Here is a 14,942-nt window from a genome sequence, read left to right as displayed (position 1 = left end):
ATCAGGGCTAGTCTGGAACAGAAAAGCCGGATGAGCCCAAAAATCCAGGTGAAGGTCCCTGACTTGCAAGAGCTACCTACACAGCTCCCAGGTCCAGGCAGGACCCATATCAACAGTCAGGAGGAAAAGCATAGAAGACTACAAACTCTGAGGCCAGTCTGCGGCAAAGGTGGCCAAGTGCCTCTTTCCACAGCTGGAGACCAAGAAACAGGATAATCCATTCCCTTACATTATCTTATTTATCCAAGAAAAGACAAAATTAAAATATTTCCAGGAATCTGAAAGCATTTCTCCCTTATCTATAGGAGAGGAAGGCATCTATGCAACAGGTAAAGTAGCAGCTCTGGAAAATCTCCAGAAATAATCTCTTCTCAGGATCCCCCATCTTCAAACCCCAGAGGAAACCAGGCGGACTGTTCGGACACATCTTGCAAAGGAGGGACAAATGCTGAGTGCTGGCTCCAGGGACGTGCTGTTGACTACTACTGGCTGCCATGGAGACCATGAGATGTGAAGGTGCTTCACAGGGATGAGGTCCCAGGACTGCATGGCAATTAAGATCATGTGTTCGATATTAGAAACAAATCCTAACAGTGAAGCACTCAAATAACAACACTGGCCTCCAAGAAAGGTCTCCAAGGGACAGGAACCAAAAGTGATCATGGCAAAGGATATTGAATGCGCAAAGAAAATGTTCTGTGCTGTGGGCTGCAAGAGAAGACACAGAGTATTGTTTTCCAGTTTCTTTCTCTCTTTTTGACTGCCCTTCTTGACTATGCCAATAAAAAAACCACCACTCCCTCCTCTTATTCTTTTTCTTTGTTTACCTAACTTTTTTTCCTCGTAGCAACTGCATAAAGCTGAAGCCATCTGATATTTCCAAGTAACCAAGACCATTATTCACTGAAGGCACTGGCCTGGATCCTAATTGCTGCTGGTTTCATACTCAACACAAGCATTGCAAACAGCTGTAAATATCTCTGTACAGTACTCCACTCATGTCAAGCCGACCCTAATTCTTACAAATCCCCTGGGATACAAAAAAAGTGCTGCCAGAGAAAATAGGTGTGCAAGGACAAATAGCAGCAAGAGAGGAGACAGGGTAGAAATACAGTTTTAGACCCTTTTCCAAGGCATGCAGCGGGGAAGCAGGTGAAAGGAGTTGTTGGTGACCAGTATCTGCAGGCCACATGATGGGATGAAGAGACCTTACATCTGAGTGAAACTAAGACAGGGAAGACTTTCTAGATCATGTCCCAGCACCTGGAGAATATTTGAGGAGGAAGAGGCTGTAGCATCCCCTTCCCACGTTACTCTTCCAAATCTTTGTTCCAGGCATGCTGCCATTCTGGCATTACCTGATTTCTTCATCCTATTTCCCTCTATCCACACAAAAGGCCTCTGTTTCATGTGAACCTTTGTCTAAGGTTAAAGAGCCAGGTAGCAACATTGCCTTACATGGGTCAGGGTAAAACCCCTGCCAAGGAAGAGGAGAAGTCTCGGCTTTGCACCTCTCCTTGCCAAAGTCACAGAAAGGAGAAAAGGACAGGGCAGCAAAACATATGACAAAATGCAAAATATTTTGGTTTTAATCTACTTCACTGCTATAACCAGAGGAATGTAAAGGAAAAAAATCATGGTGCAACAACTTGAGTATTTCACACACACAAAAAAAGAAAAAGTCACTAAAATAACGGTTCTGTTTCTTTTCTTTTCAAAATACAGTCCAAATCGGTGGGGGAGGGATGTCCAATTTCTTACAAGCTCCCCAGAGAGTTAGGCACTTATAACACTCCCCCAACTTTTATTGTCCTTATTCTTCAAATGCTGCCCATCCCCTGTGTGATTTCACACTGCCCTTCTGCTCTCCTTCCCATCTGTCACACTATATTTCCCTTTTCCACTCACTTCCTCCTCTTCTCTGATCCAATCATGCATTCCACCTTCCCTAGTTCATCCCAAAGTTTGTTGGAACATCAACATTCCTCCGATGCCTTCAGCCCCTCATCCCACATGGCTGCCTGCACCCTGCCAAGAGGCTCCTGTGCTGACAGCAGGGCTGCAGGAGCCTAAATCCACTGATTCTCATGGCCAAGTCAATTCCACCACGAAGAAAAGCAGAAACTGTGGTTAGATATTTCAGCCTAACTGGGGGAGGCAAAGAAGGCACAGTGTGAAAGTCCACTGCTACATACCAGGCGATGGAAATCAGTACAGCTGGTACTGTGTGTTCAGCTCTCAGCCAAAGTCCTTTCTCTCAAGGTTGTGCTGACAGACTACAAAAGCAACGTCTGAAAGAAAGCACAGCGTGAAAGCAGGCAATGGGGAACTTGCCCCAGCAGAAAGAATCTGCAAAGAGGAAGGTTTAACTTGTTTGTTTAGATGTCAAGCCCCTGGCAGGGACTTTCAGGAGGGACAATGAAAGGTGTAAATCCAATGCACACCTATTGCTTCTTGATACACCTCTGTATTTCTCCCAGCCTTTCCACATAAGTGCTCTCTTTAAGACTCAGCCTTTTCAGAGTGACATTTCAGAGGGACACCTCAGACCTCCCTCCCATCTGTCCCAAGACAGGAGATATGCTATAAATGAAGACATGTGGCAAGCAAATTTTTACCAGGAACAAATATTTGCCATTGTTCTGGATGGCTGCTATGACACACTACATTCTTCTTGGCACACTAGAGTGGTTAAATATTCTCGGAAAAGTAAGTAGATTTCTGCCATCACAAATGGCTGACAAACACTTCAGGCCACTGAACCCTGGGTCTTCATTTCTTCTTGTCAAGTTGAAGGCCCTACCCCAGGTAGGACTATGCACACAGCTGGCTTCTCATGTGTGCTGGCAAGATAAAAGAGCTAGAGAGTCGGGTAAATAATAGTTGTTAGAAAGCTGTGGACACCCAGCACTGTGAAACCTGCACTAAGGGCTGCAGATACATGCCCTGTGCTAACTAGCCACCTCTTAAGATCTCTCAAAGTTTCCACTGCCATTTCACTTAATCTCTTGCTCAAGTGCCACGTCTACCTGGCAAACGAATTCCCTCTGTTCCTTTATGCCAAGTTTCACTCCAGCATGTCAAAACCACTGCCCTACACTGCAGCATTCCTTTCCAAGTGAACTATTCCCCCCCTCCCTCCCACGGGTCCTGCTGATGGCAGCTCAAAGTTGTATAACTGCTCACTCCCTCCTTGATAATAGAGAGAACCAGGATTTCCTGGTATGCCAGAAATGGTTTTGCTACTGCTGCCTGTGTGAAAGGGGTGGGACAGGAGGCAAAGCAGCCATCGTGTGTTACAGCTCTGGGTCGTGTCTGTGCACCTTGACATCCTGCCAGGCTATAATAAGAGAGACCTGCAGGGAGCAACATATGTCAAAGTTGGTAATTTTCCTTCCTGCCTTCGCTCCTTGAAACCGCCTCAATTGGATCAACGCCCGCCCAGTTCCTTCTTTGGATAGCCAATGAAGCATGCACACTGCAGGAGCAGCTGCCAGCTCCGCTGGAAAATGTACAGAGGAAAAGATCACCTGTGAGTGCTCAGCCTTGGCGTGAGCTGTTCTGCACGTCTGCACCTCAACAATGCTGCTGCAGCTTTAGGAGGCAACAGCAGCAGACTGCAGCACCGACCGGCCACTCACAGTCCAGAGCCAGGGGCGCCTCTGAGAAACACACTCCCAACAGCAGGGAGACCTAGGAGAAGCCTCACAAACCTCCCCTCATTTTTAAGCTGAGCTGTGTTAATAATCCTTTCCCCTTCCCTCCTCCAGCAATTTTCAGCTTCCCTGGACAGCCACGGTGTCAGTCCACATCTGGAAAGGGCATCTCTGGACCATTTGCAGCTGAATCTGAGCCAGATGCAGGAAAGATTGGAAAGGTCCCTTGCAGTGTCTTCCTTCAGGCTTCCTTAGTGCCGCACTAACATCAAGACCGGAGGTGACTTCAGGTGGTGCCTTCTCGTGCTTCCTGTCATGCCAGGCATTCAGTTGAGATGCAGCCCTGGCACTGGGTAGCTGGGCTCAGATAAGTAAGTGATGCTATTGTCTGTGGGGCCCACAAATTTGGCCTTCCAAGGAGAATCATCAAAAATTGCACAAAAGACCTCCAGTTTCTTGAGGTTTGCAGAGGTTTTGATAACTTGTAAAGCATCCAGGTTGTTAACTGCTTCTATGGACATAATTCAGATGCCACATCATTTGAGTCTGTACCAGCCCTCATCAGAACCAAGCTGGCTTAAGATTTCTTCTCAGGAAAACCAATAAACTCACCTGCCCAACCATCTTTGAGCTCCCAAGGTTGCCAAAGCAGATCTGCTTTGCCTGTCCTCCTTCTTCCCAATTCCCTTCCGCCCAGCTACTTCACAAATGCGTGTGCCCCACTTTGCACTTTCTAAGCCCCTACTTGAATAAGGGATTTGCAGGCTCTTAATTTCTGAGACGTTATTTTCAGGGGAAAAGTGAGCATCACTGTCATTGTCACATTACCGGTTCACCATGTTTTCTGCATCGAGCTCAGGCAAGCTGGCAGCACTGCTCGACGCTGGGGCACTCCTTTGACAGGAGCAGGAAAGGCCATGTACTTACACGAACTAATTCAGCTGATTTATTTTTAAATTCCATAACAAGGCAGACACAGAGTGAACAGAGAAATGCAAACCCATTGAGATCTAGAAGGCACTGTGTGTTGCTTTATGCCTCTGCCTGCCTCTCATTTGTCTCTGCAAGTGATTCGGAAAACCCTGTTTAATCAGACTCAGCACCTGCCATCTGTTTAGTGAGACACTACAGGGTCAGTCCCTATTTCGTATTGTAACGAGTTGTGTCAGAATTGCCTTTGATTCAGCATACTTTGTGGAACTTGTCCCACTGCCATCATTCACAGCAATCAGAGTGAGGCTTTAAGGCTCCTTTTCTCTTTGGGGCATAATGACTCACTGCAGTGGATAAGCAGGCCACACTGACCCTCTGCATCCCCCCGGCTCTGAGTCACAGGCTGGGATTATAGGGACATGTTTAGGATTACAGACAAGCACTCTTCCAGAAACCTCCTTCTCTTCTGCCTCCACCAGTACCTTGCTTAGCAGAGGTTGTGTGCGCTTCCAAATGTGGCAGAAAGGATGGGAATTCACAGAATCCCGGGACAGCTTGCAACTGTATAGCCAGGTGTCTGATCAAAGGTACCTATCGATCAGCTTGGTCAGTGACACCCTTAACACATAAAAATGGGATCACATAAGTCCATCCATCCTTGTGCCAGGAAGTCTCTTAATAGTAAAACAAAAGTGTGTATTGGCAGTCAGCGTAGGTAGGTGTTTTGCAGGATGCCTGGCACTTTTGAATGGGCCCTCCTGATGGCATGAAGCAGATGCTTTATTTTACACACCTTTGAGATTATGCGCTTTGTGATTTTTGGAGCAGTCACAGGCCTGTTGTGGTGGGACAGCAACCTTATTTCTTGAAGATAACCCATCAAGTTCCATCCCAGTGCAGTGGGAGCAGAGCTGATTATCTCCTCCTGGCAGGGTGGTTTAGCTCACCTCTCACAAAATCCCTGGCTAAGCAGCACCTGCCAGTTTGGAAGAACATCTGCAGTGGCTGGAGGGGATGCATACCCTGCTCTGCCTGGGGAAACACCTCTCCACGTGCTTCAATTTGTCTCACGGGCTGCTGCTGCTGCAACACCTGACCTGGTTTTATGGGGATGGATACAGTCACACACAAACATCAACGTCTGGAAAGTGACTCAGAGAGTCAGGAACAGACTTTAATGAAATGCATTTAAAAAAAAAGAAGAAAATGAAAGAAGAAGAGCTGCCATCAAAGTGAGCAACAGAGGATCCAGAGACTGATGGATTTCACACTCGGTTGATTGTTGCAATTAATTACATAGAAGGAACTGTGACACTGTATGTACCAAACTGCTCCCCCCGCACAGCTGGAAGCTCAACAGTTAGTGAGGCCACAGGAATCAGATGTTGCAGAGAATCCAGTTGCACCATATATTTCCACATCTTGCTCAAGCTCCCCAGGTGAATGTCTGGATTTGGTTTCTGCGGTACCATGCCATGTGCCCAAATTCGTCAGGACGGGCGTGTTTGTGCCTGCTACCAGCCTGCTGGGTTTGCCTCCCTGTGGGGGAAACAGGGAGGAAGCAGAGAAATTGTCGGGTTTGCATTTCACAACCACCCGCATAATCCAGGTTGCTGTGCACATCCCGTGGCTCAGTCTCTCAGGCCCAATGTGATGGGAAGCGGGAGGGAGTGTTTACACAGCCCGCTGGCTGCTCTGCAGTCACTATAGCAACCCCAAGGGTCAGTTTATAGTAGAAGAGGAAGTTCACTTTTGGGGAGTTCAGCTTTCCAACACCAGCATCAAGCATGGCTGAAAAACAAAAGGCCAGGCAGTTGGAGGAAACACATTTAAAAGAGCTTCCTATGTGCAAAACCACCCAAGCTTTCTCAGTCACCAGGAGATGCTGCATTCCTTTCCTCTCGGTCAAAGGCACACTGCCATCCGGCTGATGCCTCCACCAGAGGGGTACCTCCCTTCTCCTGCAGATGTCTGTGTGCGTTTGAGAGCAGGGCAGCTGTAGATGAGTGCAACGTCGTGCCCCACTTTCAGAAACATCACTGTGCTGACAGCCCCAAGCTGAGAGCCACAGAACCAATGTCCAGAGTGCACTTGATGCATGCTCTGGCTATGTAAAGGCTGTTTGCAGATCATGTCTCCTGTGTCAGGAAGAAATAACAGGCACTGTTCTTTCTGGTCTGGAGGTAAACCAGCAAATGCCTGTGCATTTAAACTTGGAGTTTTTTGAATTTACCATGCTGAGACTTAGTCTGCATCTGTGCTGCCAGTGGTACCCTGATTAAATCTGAAATAAAAGACAAATGTCTCTGAGGTAATGCCTAGGGAAACACCCTTTTCCCAGACACTGCCATCTCCCCCAGACAGCTCTTCTCAACCTGTATGGCTCCTTGCTCCATTGTATCTCACTGCCAAAATGGCCTGAATACTGCCCAAAAGCTGAAGGAGCATCTGTCAGCCATTTTTATAACTGTGGGCAGTGTCAGAGTGCAATCACCCTGAGGAATTGTGTTTTCTCAGGAAAAGAGGTAATAAATACAGCATGCCTTCAGCCACAAGGGAAAACAGCCTACAGCCTGAAGTCTTTCTCTGCCCACCAGTTTCCATCACTGGATCTGAAAGAGCAGAAAAGAAAGAGCTCATTGGAGCATGGGGAGCAGGGGACTACCTAGAAAGAAGGTCCACCCTTAGCTGAAGAAGTCCAACACTAGATGGGAGAACAGGCCACAAACTTGCTGAGCTCCCCAGCTGAGCTCACTGCTATGCATCACACTCCAGGGTTTCAGAGCAGGGTTTCAGCTTAACTACCCTGAATTCTATTCCTGTGTGGTGGATATAAAGTTATAAAGGGATCCCTGCATTCAGCAGCCACTGGAAAAAGGGCCCTGAGGAGTCCTGTGTTTGGTCAAGGACACTGGGACATGCAATGGGTACTCTAGTGCTTGGGCTTGGCTGCAGTGGGGAACATAGAGAGAAGGAAGCTCAGTGAATCCCAGGCGCATCCCTAGGCCTGTTTTCCCTTATAAAATGCTAAGTATCTTTCCAATATAAAGCTCCTTCTTCTGCCCATGAAGATCTGTCCTTCAGTGCTTAGTTGCTGGTTGGCTGAGAGGTAAGCAAGGTAATGGAATGCTGTGCTGGAGCCTGCTGTACAGGCAGAGCTTGGGGGAGCTAACACAGGTGTTTCCCAAAGAATCCAGTTCAACAAAGAGGCAGCAAGCCATTGCCCAGGGGAAGAGAGAGGGATAAAGAGAGGATATGGGGATGAGAGACTGCAAGAGAAGATTGGGAATTGTGATACATTATGCCAGAGAAAATAAGCAGAAGACACAGCATCATGGAGAAACACAGGTTCCAAGGAGGGGAGAGGGGAGAGGTACAGGATGAGGCACTGTGCAGGAGAAAGAAGGACCACATGAATGGAAAGGAATGACTCCTAGCTGAGGCCTCTGAAAACAAAGTGATAAAAAGGAAAGGAAAGATGATGAAAACTGTGGGTGCTGCAAGAGAGGAGTGGCAATGAAGGCTACAGAGATGACAAAGGTGGCTGTGTGAGGTGAAGGAATTCACTGGCTATACAAGGATGTCAGATCCACTTGAGAAACAAATGTATTGAAGATGCAATCCATCTCATCCCAAAACAGATGTCAGACACATCGTACATCTACTTGTCTCTAAAAAATGGGAGCTATGGTAATGAATCCAGAAGAAGATATCCGCCCCATGCAGGTCAGATTTCAGTGAAAGAACCCTTTATGCCTAATAATCCTCTGCGCTTGGGTGGCAAGTGGAAGGGCAGAGCTTTGGGATGAGGGGTGTGTGTCTGTGTGTGTGTGTATGTGTGTGTATGTGTGTGTGTGTTTGAGGGTGATCTCCTGGGAGATTTTCCCCAGGCCTGGATGTTACCCAAAGAAATATGAGTAGGTTTCAGTGCTGCTTCATTGCTGAACTCCTCAGCAGGGAGGATTTTCCCAAGGAAACTCCACAGGTGGGTTTCACTTTTGCTGGCAACACCCATCTCCCACATTTAACCCCACAGGCTTTGAAGAGGGGATGCTTATAGGGCCAGCAAGCACTCGTCCAGGAGCAATGAGTGAGCCTCAGGACAAACTGCAAGAGCTGGTGAAACAGTTTATGGGCTGGCATGGACCCTCACCCTGCCAGTGGCTATGGCACAGCAAGGATGCCCACAGAGTTAGGTACTGACTGGGTGGCCATGGCAAATGGGCTTCCGTGTCTCTCAAACAGGTGCAGTTCAGACCCTTTTGCCATTGCCCTTTCCTTCCTGCTCTGCATGGGAATGAGTCAAAGCAGCTCCTGGTGCCTCAGGGTCACCCGAGTCTCACACAGCCTGCTGCTAGCCTTGGTTACAGGACAGACCTGCTTGATCTCCTTATGGTGATTAACAACGGCCCTTCAGATGGTTTAATGTCACAAGGAGTCTTGCTACAGGCTCAGCTTCTGTCCTAGAACAGTGAGATGCGCTTCCCACTCCTTTTTCCACGTCAGTGAGCAAAGAGGGCTCAGCCCTCTGCCCTGGGCTCCATCCTGCAGCATCCCCAGCTCCCTGCATCTGCCTCACTGTACAGCCCACACACAGTGCCCAGGGATGCTGCAATATCAGCTGAACTGGGCCACCTAGTATGACAAAAGCATGAGGGCACCCAAGTGACTGAGACACCAGCAATGCACACAACGATGGCTCAAAACCTTGGCATGGCTCTTTGGAAATATTACTTGTGCGCAGGGGTGACAGGGAGGTTGAGGAAGTGTTGTCAGTATTCTTCTATTCATTCTATATGAAGAAAAATACCCTAAAACAATGTGGTTGGGATTGGCAGCAGTTGTGAGGCACTTGCCACAGAGGCAGAGGTCTGTGTGAAGCCCCAGGATGGGCAGGAATTTAATTCAGCTCCCCAGATGCTGCATAAAGGTGTAAAAATGTGAGCTTTGGTACTGGCTCACCATCTGCTTCGAGATACATGTAACAACACAGTAAATACCATTGCATGTATTTTCAGATTTATTGGTCAGATAAGTGGTAAGGATGATTTAAAAAAGGTCTTCTTAGAAACAAGTAAGCTTAAAAAGAGGTGTGTTCATCTTTGTTGCTATCACTACTTTGTATGGAAATAATGCCTATGTTAATTAGGTTGTAAGTGGTCATCACAGAGGGTAAAAACAATGAAGGAGGAAATAACAGGAAGAATGTTATTTAACATTACAAATGTTTCTGTATCCTCACCTTTGCTTAGATATTGCCCCTGGACCCACCTGAATGGAAGTTTATTGCAAGAGAAAGAAGAGATTATAGAGAGAGAGGAAAAAATGTATTGAAAGAAATTGAGAAGTGGAAAAGTCTTGACTTTTCATAGACTCCTCTGACTTGTTAGAAAAGATTTATCCCCTTCAATCCTAGAGGAAGCAAAACCTCCAGTTTCACAGAAGAGGCTGGAGAACTATTTCTGTTTGCCCATTCTCATCACTTCTGCCCCAGGGACAACCTCACCATCTTAAACTGATTTTCTCACCTTGAAATGTTAACCCAACCCAAGGCACACCTCTTGCCACCAACTTCAAATCAGAGGGAGACAAAAAAGCCACTTCATTTTTCCCACAGCACTGTGCCTCTTCACTCTCCACTGAAGACAAAAACCATGGGAGTTTATTTCTGTCTTCTGTGAGGTGGTGCTCTCTGGGGGGACAAGGAAGCCAACTTTCCAGAAACATCTCACTGTACTCAGTCTGAGCCAGCTTTCAGAAAGGGGATCAGGCATCAGCAACACACCTGAATGAGGGGTCAGACCTTCTGAAAGGCTAGGAGGCCAGTCACCAGCATCTTGGTGGGAGCTGACATAGATGAATTCTTGTGAAAGTGCAGCATCCTCAGCTTGTTCAGCTTACTCTAAAAGGTAAAGCCTTAAAATGAGTCATGTTTGAGATGCAGGAGTCCAGACAATGTTTCCTTTTGATGACAAGAACTGGAACTTTGTTTTTTTGCTTAACACACTGTCAAGAGAAATGGAGTCATGGACCAGGAGAGAAATTTATCTGTATTGAAGCATTAACTACACTAATAACTGTAATAATTCCTGCTCGCTTTTGTTTTCTATTGAAAAAATGTCCTGCACAAAAAAAGGTTTCCTTACACAATATGTTGAGTAGATCCTACACTTTCAAAATGCACTTCTCTGGCTTTAGCCAAATCCTAAGAGATTTTTTGTTCATCTTATGGCTGAAGCACTCCAGAGCAGAGGAGATGCTTCAACTTTTTGCTTCTTTTTGCAGCTTTCTTATGACTGTTCTCTTTACGCTTGGCTTAGCCTGGCTCCCAAATACCTGGAACCACTTCCCTTTCTGTTTGGGGACAGTTCCACTTTCTCACTCTCATCTGCTGGCATGCTGTGGGTGTATTGAGGTTTCCAACTCTCTAAAGAAAAGAGATTTAAAGATCATAAGATGTCCCTGTGGAAACTGGACCACTTTTCAAGCATGAGAGGATGTCAATATTCATATGAGGCAGGGAAGCCCCTACTAAAAGAGAAAAATCCACTACATTTTTGGTCATTCTTGTTGAAGGTGTTCCTTTAACAGCACTCAACAGCTGTTAAATGGGATAATCGCCTCCTATCCTCATGTCACTAATTGAAATGCTAATGACTCTCAGTGCATGAGAGGTTACTTAGCCATCCGGCACCCCAGGTATGCTTTGCACAAAGAGGATGCTGAAGGGATTAAGCTCCCTTTTGGGATTCTAGAAACATTAGAAAGAAATGCTTCCAGATGAATTTGGAGAGGAGATGATGTCCAAGACTATATTTGGGTTGTGTCAAGGTTTTAGTACTGGGGCAGCTACAGAGGTGGCTTCTGTGAGATGCTGACAGAAGTTTCCCTCATGACCCATGGAGCCAATGCCAGCCGGCTCCAGGACAGACCAGCCACTGGCCAAGGCCAAGCCCATTGGTGATGGTGGTAGTGCCTCTGAATGTTTAAGAAGAAGAAAAAGTTGCCACACAAGAGCAATTGCAGCCTAAGACAAGAACGAGAATATGTGAGAGAAACAGCCCTGCAGACACCAAGGCCAGTGAATAAGGAGGGGGAAGAGGTCTTCCAGGTGCTGGAGCAGAGATTCCCCTGCAGCCTATGGTAAGACCATGGTGAGGGCAGGCTGCCCCCTTGCAGCCCATGGATCTCCACAGTGGAGCATATATTCACAGTGGAGGACCCCACACTGGAGCTGGTGGATGTCCAAAGGAGACAGTGACCCTGTGGGAAGCCCATGCTGGTTCCTGAATGACTGTACCCTGTGGAAGGGATCCAAAATGGGGCAGTTCTTGAAGAACTGCAGCCTGTGGGAAGGACTCACCTTGCAAAATTCATGGAGGACTGTCTCCCATGGGAGGGATCCCTGGCTGAAGAAGGGGAAGAGCATGAGGAGTCCTCTCTCTGAGGAGAAAGGAGTGGCAGAGACAACGTGAGATGAACTGATCGCACCATCACCCTGCACCACTGTGGGGAGGAAGCAGATAATTTGGGAGTGAAGCTGAGCCCAGGAAAAGAAGGGGGAGGGAGAGGGGAAGGAGGGAAGGGTTTTCAAGATTTGGTTTTATCTCTTATTATCATACTCTGATTTGATTGATAATAAATTGAAGTAATTTCCTCAAGTTGAGTCTGGTTTTGGCCTCTATCTCAATCCAGGAGCCTTTCATTATATTTCCTCTCTCTCCCCTGTCCAGCTGAGGATAGAGTGATAGAGCACCTTTGGTGTGGACCTGGCATTAAGCCACGGTCAACCCACCATAGACAGGAAAACCAGGCAGGGATGAGGCCAGCAGGAAGGATTTGCTTGTTTTGATGCCTCAGAGGGGCTCCATCCCAATGTTGAAAGACCGTGCACCCAGCCCAGATTCTGTGCCAGCCAGTTCAGTCAGGGCTCAGTTTGATCTCAAATAAGTACTACTTGTATGGTGATAGTGCTCAGCAAGTGCAAGCAAAGCTCATCCTTTTGCTGTCATAGCTAAACCACTATCCCAGCAGTGCAGTGTTGGTTACTAGCACAGAAATGGAGGCACCCCTTCCTAAGGGCTGGGTCACTACCACAACTCAGCTCCTGGCCAGGTGATACCAGCTTCAGTGACCCTCTAGTCATGCAATGCATAGTGCCAAGCTGTTTGCCCTGTGAGGCAAACCCTCTGGTGCTCCTTGCCTGTGTGACAGGAAAGAGGCTGCAAAAGGCAGCAGCAAAATCTTAAAAATCAACACCACTTTTACAGAGCAGAGCTTGCAACTAGATTCATGCTTGTGTGTGCGTGTGTGTGTGTGTACGCGTGTGTGTGTACACATGTGTGTGTACAAAAGGCAGTTCAGTGCTTTAAATTATATTTCACACATGCAATTCTGTAAAAATCTCCCAGTTTCTACAAAAGTATGCAACCTATTTTACATGGAAATAACCACAGATTGTATAGTCACATTGTTGAAGAGGTTACACCATTACCCCTCAGTGACATCTACACAAAAGCAGAGCTGGAGTTAAGCCTAAAACTCTTCTGTTATGAAACCACTGATAATACATAACCCACGAGAGGTGGGCCATAAGTCTCTGTCCTTTCCCTGCATGGAGACCAGACGACACCATTATGGTGATGCCAAAGGAAAGGAACAGTGATGACTTTGGTTTCTATTGCAGGCACTGGTTGATGTGCCTTACCCATCCCTTCTGTTCTCCAAGGAGGGTATCCAGATACCAGGCACTGTCATCTGTTTAGCAAGTGGTAAGTAGGCAGAGAACAGGAGAATTAACAGATCAGTATAATACACGGGGTGGGGATATATAGAAGGGTAAATGGCTGGAACAAAAGGACATTTCTTCCACAGCTCTCAGCCCTGATCCCCTGAAATTCTTGTGAACACATTCTCCAAAGGAATCAATAATCAATGAACACACAGTTCTGTCTTTTGAAAAACTTATTTTGATGTCAAACCTATGATGTGTTTCATAACCTGTTCTTAAGTCCATGGAGGACACTATTATTTAAGGAATTTCACTGGCCAAAGCACCTCCTCAGCGTCACCATTCATTCTTCACTTTCTTTTTAACTTTGAAATGATCCTGTATTCAAATCTGCTGGCCTGGTATCTCCAGTTCCTTCAGTATGCCATTCCTAATTCTACTTCCTCAACATCTTCTCCTCCGAAGAGCTACTTATGAGCAAGAAAAGTTGTTGTCACTTCATGTTCAAAAAAAAAATTTATATATCTGTTGCAATGGCAGTGGTGTGGGTTACAACCAACCATATTAGCTGCACTAACTTTAAAGTGGTAACCAAGTTTAAAACTCTTTGGTTTCCTCCCAGGAAATACAGAACCAGTGCAGTCAGCTCAATAATGAGTGCTGGAATATGTTTGTTCTTGGGGGCATACAGGTGACCACTAGGCAGCCATGACTGGTCCACTCCACGGGCTGCAGGGCCGACCCAGTTTCTCTTCAAAACTGTCATGGCAACTTCCAGGGTCGTGTTTGTCACTTTGTATGGTGAAACCTTTGTTTTCTGGCTACAGCAAAGCAAGAACTCAACACCAGTGGCCATGTGAGTGGGAGAGCAGCTCAGCCCTTCACCCCAGGTCCTGATCTTGAACCCACATCATGTGGCAGCAAAGAAGTTGGAGACAGAAGGAAAATCAAGCTGTCTCTTACTCTTTTCCATTCTGGTGATGCTTTATTCCTTATCAGGAAGCACATTCAGACTGGCTTGATAATGATGCACATGCACTTATTTCATGTGTGCACAACATGAGACAGAGCCTGCCCCTCTTCCTTTCCAGTCCTCCCTGAACTCAAGGCCCAAGATCTACCCATGCAGATCTTATTCAGTAGCGAGTTAGTACCCTCAGATCCATGAAATTCATGGGAAAAGGACAAACCAGGGAGAGTGATCATTACTCCACACAGAGGAAGTCAACAGCAGGAGCTCAGTCTGTACTGGAGTGTCCGCATGACAACTGCACTAGTTGAGGGGCACCTGTCTCGGCTGCTCCCAGGACCTCCAGTTGTGCATTTACCCATCCCCAGCCGTTTGTTGCCCAGAGGACAGCTGCCCACAGCAACAAAGAAATGTCAGTACTTTGCACTAGAAAACTTGACTGCCAAATGGGAGAAAGAATGTTCTGAACCATGTGGCAGACACCAGAAAATCACTCCTGTGTGGTGGGAGGAGAAAAAGGAGAAAAAGAAAAAAAAAGAAAAAAAGAAAAAAGGGAAGGGAAGGGAAGGGAAGGGAAGGGAAGGGAAGGGAAAGAAAAAGAAAAAGAAAAAGAAAAAGAAAAAGAAAAAGAAAAAGAAAAAGAAAAAGAAAA

General features: G+C 46.7%; 1 protein-coding gene and 1 long non-coding RNA gene across 2 annotated transcripts in view; both read right to left on the bottom strand.

Annotated features, from left to right (window-relative positions):
• The window catches only part of F13A1 (coagulation factor XIII A chain), a 207,029-nt gene extending 204,779 nt beyond the window's left edge, over positions 1–2,250 (bottom strand). The window contains exon 1 of the mRNA XM_027676244.1: positions 2,196–2,250. The gene's annotated coding sequence lies outside the window, so the exon portion shown is untranslated. The remainder of the gene's footprint in view (positions 1–2,195) is intronic.
• A 3,901-nt stretch (positions 2,251–6,151) lies between these two features.
• The window catches only part of LOC113964256, a 23,445-nt gene continuing 14,654 nt past the window's right edge, over positions 6,152–14,942 (bottom strand). Inside the window, exon 4 of the long non-coding RNA XR_003533131.1 lies at positions 6,152–6,380. This is a non-coding gene — a long non-coding RNA (uncharacterized LOC113964256). The remainder of the gene's footprint in view (positions 6,381–14,942) is intronic.

The sequence above is a fragment of the Neopelma chrysocephalum genome, unplaced genomic scaffold (genome assembly GCF_003984885.1).
Source record: "Neopelma chrysocephalum unplaced genomic scaffold, ASM398488v2 Primary Assembly neopelma1_26b, whole genome shotgun sequence".
NCBI lineage: Eukaryota > Metazoa > Chordata > Aves > Passeriformes > Pipridae > Neopelma > Neopelma chrysocephalum.
Note: the sequence above shows the minus strand (reverse complement) of the source record. Positions and strands in the feature narration are given on the sequence as shown.